The 8,422-nt window shown below is 30.1% G+C and overlaps 1 protein-coding gene across 2 annotated transcripts in view; it reads right to left on the reverse strand.

The window, feature by feature from the left end:
* The window catches only part of LOC106692992 (breast cancer anti-estrogen resistance protein 3 homolog), a 203,358-nt gene that overhangs the window by 84,190 nt on the left and 110,746 nt on the right, over positions 1-8,422 (reverse strand). The gene's annotated exons all lie outside the window — the stretch shown is intronic.

Below are 8,422 nucleotides of genomic sequence, written 5' to 3' on the forward strand. Positions count from 1 at the left end.
TTAGGGGATTCGTTATCATAAATCAGATGTTCATGAACTAAGTTCCTCCGTAAATACCATTTTCTCAAAATTGTACAAAAAAAAAAAAAAAAAATCAGAATAGGAAATACATAAAATTAATAAAGCATTTATTTTGCAACATTTTTTCCCCTTATTATTCAGCCGCTCTAAAGTGTGTAAAACTGTGTCACATTTTTTTTTCATCTCGACAAGGGTACCATATTTTTAACCTCAGGAGACGCGGCGAAAAAAGTTTAGGAAACTCTGTCATAGACAATCGAAGAATCGTAATATTACACCAACTTAAAAAAAAAATAACGAAAAGGATAGGGACATACTAAATAAATTTGTACTTATCTATTACTTTTACGTTAAATTTCAAATATAAAATAATGTAGTAAGTAGTGAGCTTAAAAGAGATCAATAGCTAAAAAAAGAGATAGAAGGAGAGGGGGAGATAGCTTCTTTAGACCTATTTGTAAAAGGGTCCCATTTTCCCAAGCGAAAAAGATGAAATCCTACAACAGTAAAATACGATTAAAATTGTACACTCTAAATATGGTAATAATTAATAGCGTGTATGCTTAAATATCATTATCAAGTTAATATTTACGAACATTTGAGTTTATAGTGCAATAAAATAAATATAGTATTCACATAAAACCGCCCCCGTACGTGCTCATAACTTAAATACAATTTGACCAATAAATTCTTAAATTAAACGTGCATAAACTAGTTTTATCTACTTTTCAAATTATGTCAAAGTATATTTCACTAAATAATGATTTATAACACTGGTTATAGTTGTAAGTTCCTGAACATTCGTTAACAACAAGAATGTTCTTTTGAAAAAATAATTAAAAATAATAATAAAAAAATATATTCTTAGTACTCTGGGCTGAATATGTTTGTGAAGAAAAAAAAAGAAATCATTTTTGCAAAAAGCATATCCTATCTACATTTAATTCATACAAACATGATGAATTAGAAAATTTTAATATATTTTATCTACTAAAACTTTCTAGTGCTCTTCATCGTAGAAGAAAGAAGAAGAGATAAATCAGAGATAGGGACTTAGAAGACAAACTTCGTAATAAGGTCATGAATATTTCAGCAGGGCGGTTATAAAGTACTAATCTCCCAATGAATATCAAAACTTTTCACAGCCCTCAGGGGATAGAAAATGACTCCTATATGCTAAGTGAGTTTTATCATAAGAAGTTAAAACATATAATGTAATATATTAATATTTTTATTGTAATACCAATAATGTAAAACTGTATATACATAATAATCAATGTTCCTATAAGCTTCAGTAAAAATAACTATATTTATTTTAAATAATTCTAACTGTCTATAAAGGGTAAGACCTTGAAAGCAAAATACTTATCGTTTTATTGTTCTTTTATCATTTAAGTTTGGGATAAAAAGTCATTTACCTTTTTATAATCTAAAAGATTAATTTACAATTCACTTAAAAGACGAATCACTGACAAAGAATACAAGAATAAATTATCAATTTTCCCCTCGAATGGCTCTCCCAGCCCAATCCAATCTCTTTAAGCATATTAAAATAAATGAGTTTTTTAACTATAATTTAATGATTACTACCAGCGAAGCGTTTAATTAAATACATATTTCACATCAAGTAAAAGAAATATTAGAGAAAACATGTTATATCTTGGATAATGTCCATACTATTTCAAAGGAAAAAAATATTTATACTTTTACAAAATTATCACGGAAATATGAAAATAAATAAAAGCAAATGATACTATACCATTGTCAGTTAAATAATATTATAAAATTTACTCCAAGTTTAATAGATAATTTGTTTTTCCAACATAACCAATACTAAAACTTGAATATATAATTTAATTTAAAACAATTAATATAAATGATATTATTTCAACTATTGAGGATCAAACCACTTTAAGCATAGGCAGTATTTTCTTGATGATAGCGGTGACATAAAAATTCTCTAGGAAAAAAGAAAGACTTACACTACATAAAATGCTTATTATTAGTAGTTAGTATTTCAACAAATAGTGAATAATTAAACCATTTATTTATATAATTATGCAGATAGTTAAGAGTTATAATTAGTATTTAGCTACGAACAATAAATTAAATATTGATCGTCAACCTGATTTAAATTTGAATTTATATAATAAATTAAATTTTTGTTTCCTAAAAATATTTTTCGATGAAGTAATGTTTGGAACTGGGAAGTCATGCAGACATTTCGTGTTACATCGGTCCAAGAGAAAGTATGCGACGTTTGCAACGTGATGCTGACCCCATGACCTTCTTTGATAAAGTTCGTGGTCAAGAAACAGCGTTTCTTTTGTTCCGAAATCTCCAATGGTGGAATTTTCGAAACGTTTTTTCTAATACACACCGAGTAGGAGATGAAGAATATTACTTAATTAACAACTGATGAATAGCGAAGTTCATATGCATAACTTTCTGAATTGTTCAGAAATGCATTGTAATCACTAATTAAATAGCTTTAATAATTAGTGATTAATAGTATGGCGTTATTAACTGACTAAGCTTCTAACATATATATCATATTATATTAATCCGTTTGTACATTAATAATAGAACCTTAAAAGTAAATCATACTTTTTCCTGCTCGTCACTGTTTTCCCAGTCCCTCAATGTTCATCAAGGCATTATCATAGGTGCTATCCTTAACAAGTTATTTAAAAATTGCAATCAAAATAAATCTAGAACTACCGTCAGATGTGTTGTACGCGAAAAATGACCTACGCAACATCTCAAATCCTACAATCACACATAATATCTAATGAAGATTGTAGTCAAACCTGGAGAGTTTAGATAAAAATCAGTTCATTTTTTGTAGTAAACCCACTCCATGCTGCATAGCAGAATCTTTAATGAAGTTCTATCTATCCTGGAGATCATACCTGTTATTTAGGACCAGACCTAAACAGCACCTTGGTGTTGTTTACACACATTCAAAACTAGAACGAGAAGCAAAAACGCTTGACAAACGTTCTAAACCTACTAAAAATTCAAATTTACTACAAAAATTTCAAATACATATCACCAACAGGTCTACTTGGACATTTGGAACTGAGCTTTGGGGCCCACTAAACCATGCAATTCATACATAAAATCTCAAATTCATTTCCTTACAGTCCAAAATATTTCGTAAAATCCTTAATGCTCCTTACTTTGTCACCATCATCCATCAGAACCTCAATGTCCCCTATGTTGCCGATTCGGCCAGAACCAGATACCAATCCTTCCTTAATAAACTTCCCAACCACCCAAACCAACTCGTTTCTAACCTGGCTTCTCCTTCACTACCTAATAATCCTCCTAGGTGTCTGAAAAGAAGATGGCCTCGAGATCTTCTCCTTCAGAAATATTTTTGGAGTTCTATCAATGGGTAGATTCTCCACATGTTTGTATCATGTCATGAAATTTACTTGATGTGTATATATGTATGCAGTTGTAAATAACAATAAATAAATTATTTAAAAAAAAATCATTTATCCATCTTCATAGATTTCACAAAAGGAAAAAACAAATCATAAAACTTCAGTATTCAATTGTAGAGCTGGTTCGAAATAGATGTACCTCATTTAATTTCAAACTCCTAGCTTACTCAAACCCTTTAGTTCGTAAAATTTCGTTCCAAACTATTCCGAATAGTCCTCGGAGGTGACTGAAAAAAAGATTGCCTAGGAAGCCTTTTAATTAGTCTTTGACATTTTATCTTTATATTTTTATTGTTTTTAAGTGCATGCATTTACCAATTGAATTATGTTTTATGGTTGTAACTTAAAAAAAAATTATAAATTTGAATAATATTATAATCATATATAATACGGTAAATAACATTACAACACAAATAGGTTTAAAAATAATTGCATTTATGTAGTTTCCATTTCCAGAACTGTCGGATATTGAACGCAATAATTGGATACGCGACAGGCACAGTGGTAGCTAACTGGTCCAAACATGTTGATCCCAGCCGCAATTAAACATAGTTCTCCCAGCAAATGGTTCCTACATCAAACCATCAACTTAATTAACTTTTAGCACATCTCCATTATACGCAAATCTACAATATATCTGTCAGTAACAAATTATTTCATCAGAAGTATTATGGTTTAGAATTTACATATTAAAGTAATTTAACAGTTTTAAAACTAGCATCTGTAGTTTAAAAAAAAAATATTAGATTAACAAAACTCTTTTTCTGAAAAATTTAGGGGTTTTGATGTTCACTACAGGAGGAGGTCACGGATAAATCTTTAAAGCATATTTTAGAGAAGTGGAGACTGGAATGGAACACATTGCTGAAATCCTTTTGTAGATTTTTGGATTAGATTTATAGACTTCAGTAGTCCAGGAGGACAGGGAGTATTTAATTTTTGTTTATCGAATGAATAAAAGATGTAAACGAACCTCAAAGATTAATATATTTTAAGTTATAGTGTAATTGTGGTATAAATACTTTTAAAAAGTACCAACACAAACATCTATGGTCTTGGATTCAATAATTAATAAGAACATGTGTGTAGAGTATAGGAAATGGCTGGAAAATGAGATGATTCGCAAGAATCACACTCAACCAGTTTTCAAAAAAAGGAAAAATATGTTATTGAATTTTTTAAAGGAGGCATTCTTCTTATTTATGCATAGGATTATATTTCAGGAGCCCAATACATAAAAACCAGTTTCTAAAAATTTAACTGTATAACATATTAAAAAGAGCGGCGTGGCTCAGTGGTAAGGCACTGTGCAGCCAAATCCAAGGACCCAGGTTCAAATCCGGCTGTGACAGATAATTATTTAATCTGTTTCTGGGGTCCATCTAGCCTCACAAAGTGGATACCCATAATTGAGGAAAAATCTAACGGTCGAAAGTGATTCTTCCCAAATCACCTCCTTGCACAACCGGTGGTCTAATAACAGTACTTCCTTACAAAGTACTGAACCACTGACCCTTCATGGGTTGTATTGGTACCGATTTATTTATAACAAATTATAGAGCATTAAATTCTGAGAAGGATGAGTAACATAACTAAATAGTCCCTAAACTGGAATGGTCATAAGACATGACTGCTGTGGTTAGGTTTCAAAGGACTTCAGACTTGCTATTTAGTGGAGCTTACTAAACAATATCAGGTGGTTGATGACCATACCATATAACCAAATTATCACATTATCTTTCGAAGCCGTATCTATTAATCATTGATTTCTTGTATTGTAAATTTTTTGATAGGATCTACCCTTTAAGATTTATAGGTGGGACCCCAAAAAAGACCTGAAATTTTGTCTTTCATTACCTCATCAAACCGTTTTAAGACCACCGGAGAATAAAAATGCGATTCCAGCTGAGCTTAGAATAATACAATCCCACATCTCATTTTTTTGCCAGATTCGAAATTTTTTTGGTTATCGAAGGTTACGACTAAATTATGAATGTTTATGCAATTATATGAAAAGTTATGCAAACTACACTCCTAAACTAGAGTACACAGTTTAGAAGCTATATACAAAAAAACAGGAAAAAATGGGTAATTCGTTATCTAATTGAATTAATTAGCTAATTAAAAAGAGTTTTAGGACAACCAGAAATGATTTACCGTGTTAAGTATGGCAAAAAACAAATTTTATAAATTATTTACGTTTTACGTGCTGGATATTGTTCATCGGGTTCCTGTACTATCAGTGACTGGCACTGAAATCCTGAATCCCGAATTTTTGTTTGAACTTTAATCATGATTCGATCGGACAATCTCAGGCTCTGTATAGTGGACCTGAACATAAATTGGCTTGGCAAAAAAGTGTCATTTGAACCTTACCATGCCTAAATTGTAAATCTCATAGCTTAAATCATAATCCCATTCATAAGAAATCAACTTTATCACACGATTGAATAAAAATTATATTCGATAACAGCAATAAACAAGATTCTTATCCAACAAAACTCTTTTCCCTTCAGGGTTACCTGATAAATTAATTAATTCTTATTCCTAACTCCCAACAAGTTAAATGTCCAGAATTAATATTTTTGTTTCGTGTCAACACTCAAGGCGAAATTAATTTACATGAACAATCTTAATCCAATATCATTTTTTTTCTCTAAAACAATTTAGAGAGAGAATTCTTAATTTATTCAAATAAGTCGGGCTCCCGTTTCAATAAAAGGTGGCCGTGTGGAAGGAAATGGCCCAAACGGGTTTTCCTAAATAAACATTTTTGGAATTTAATTTTTTTTATTTTTACTGAAATAATTGGATGAATATTATAGCTTTAATTTATCATCTTGTTTCTTAAGAAACTCTTTTTAGAATGTTTATATTTTTTTTATTATCCTAATAATAAAATTATATATAATAACATTTCTAATTTATTAATTTTTATATTATAAAATATTTTTGTAAAAAATAAAAATTCCAATATCTTATAACACATTTTTTTCATAAAATAAATTAGAATTATAATAAATAAGTATAATCATAAAAATGAATGATTAAATGACAAAACTTAAGGGTTATGAATATCATAATAACAAGTAAATTTTTGAACAATTAATTATGAGATTAATTTTTTCATTAACTGGACAATAATGTCAGCATAAGTTAATTTCTCTTCTTTAATTCAAATTGTTTCGAAAAAATGAGGATTGAAGTTGCACTTTCATTCATCCCTCAGTGGTTTTTTCCAATATAATTTCAAACTTTCAAGTAATAAATGCACACAGTACTTTTAAAGTACGACAAATAAATAGTCATTACAACTTAAATATTTCAAGAAAATACAAAAAATTGAAATTTTGCAGATAGAATAATAAAATTAAGGAGAACACAATAGTTCATTAAATAATTTATTAATTTTGACAATAACGTCAAATTATTATAACGTTATAAAATATGAAGATGATTAAATCCAATTCATATGAATTTAAATTTTTAAATTGAACTAAAAGTTAACAAATAAAACATAACATTACTTATAGCCAAACAGATTTAGCCAGATTTTTTTTCTCGATATATATGAATATTTAATAATTTATATACATATTAGCTAGAAAAATTTCCCTAAAATTAGGAACACAATTTTTAAAAACACAACACAACACATATGTTTGTCAATGTTTTCTTCCCGGAATATCATATTGAAAGTTAAAGTTAAACTAACTTTTTTTACTTACTCTGGTGATTAGGTTTTATTAGCTTTATTGCTGTTTCCATTAATGAAATTAAATTTAACTGTATTATTTTCTCTTTCCAGAGGAACAAGTGTCCTCTCACTAAAGCCTATAAGGTGGCAGGGTACGAGAATAGACCAGCAGGCAGCAGAGTATATCTGGGTGTCACCCTTGACAGACACTTGACGCTAGCTCGCCACTATAATAAGAAGATTAAGCAGATGAGGACCAAGTCTTACATACTTAATCACCTGGCCTGTGTACTCAGCCTACCCCTACTCAATGGAGCACCTATGTTCACCAATATAGCACCTTCAACGCCAAAGAGGCTCCAACAGTTTCAGAGCGGTATACTCAGACGCATTGAGAGACATACTTCACTTCAAAGAGCAAAGGCGGAGCACATACATACGACACTCGAACTACCGACTGTAACAGAGTAAACTCTATATCGAGGAGATATATCAAATTTTGTGACCTCCTTCAGTACTGTATGAACCCATTGTTCAGGACACGAACACCGACAGGACAGCCACACACAAACAGGCACAGACTCGACTGAGAACTGATAACATTCGGAAACGTTGGGTTAACAGAAAGAGATCTAATTCCGCATTACAAGAAATACTCCCCCCCCCCACCTTTTTATTTCTACTTCATAAAATTCAATCATTCCTTTTTCAATTTTTATTACCTATAATCACAATAAATTATTGAAAATGAAATTTGTAAATCGAGCATAAACTTAATTATTGTACATAAATACATACAATAAATACAAAAATATAAGAGGTGATAAAGAAGTTTGCTATGAGAGGATCATCTTACTGAAAATGCTGGAAAAACTATTAACCTTTCTTTTTATTTAACTAAATCAATCTAATAAATAAGATTACTATTTCCCTTTTTTTTTCTAACTAGGGGGGATCCGCGACTTCCCTGTTTATGCCCATGATAACTATCATAGTTTTTCACTATAAGATTAAATGTTTAACTCTGAGGTGTATAATAAACTCATTTAGAGGTGATAAAATTTTTTTTCACGTTTCAACAAGTTTCTTCTTCTTTTCGGCATAATTTTATAATTTATCTAACTTTGCTAGGCCTAGATAAATAACCAATCCTTCCTTAATAAACTTCCCAACCACCCAAACCAACTCGTTTCTAACCTGGCTTCTCCTTCACTACCTAATAATCCTCCTAGGTGTCTGAAAAGAAGATGGC

This window comes from Halyomorpha halys, unplaced genomic scaffold (assembly GCF_000696795.3).
Source record: "Halyomorpha halys isolate HHAL.00 unplaced genomic scaffold, Hhal_1.1 Scaffold82.1, whole genome shotgun sequence".
Lineage (NCBI taxonomy): Eukaryota > Metazoa > Arthropoda > Insecta > Hemiptera > Pentatomidae > Halyomorpha > Halyomorpha halys.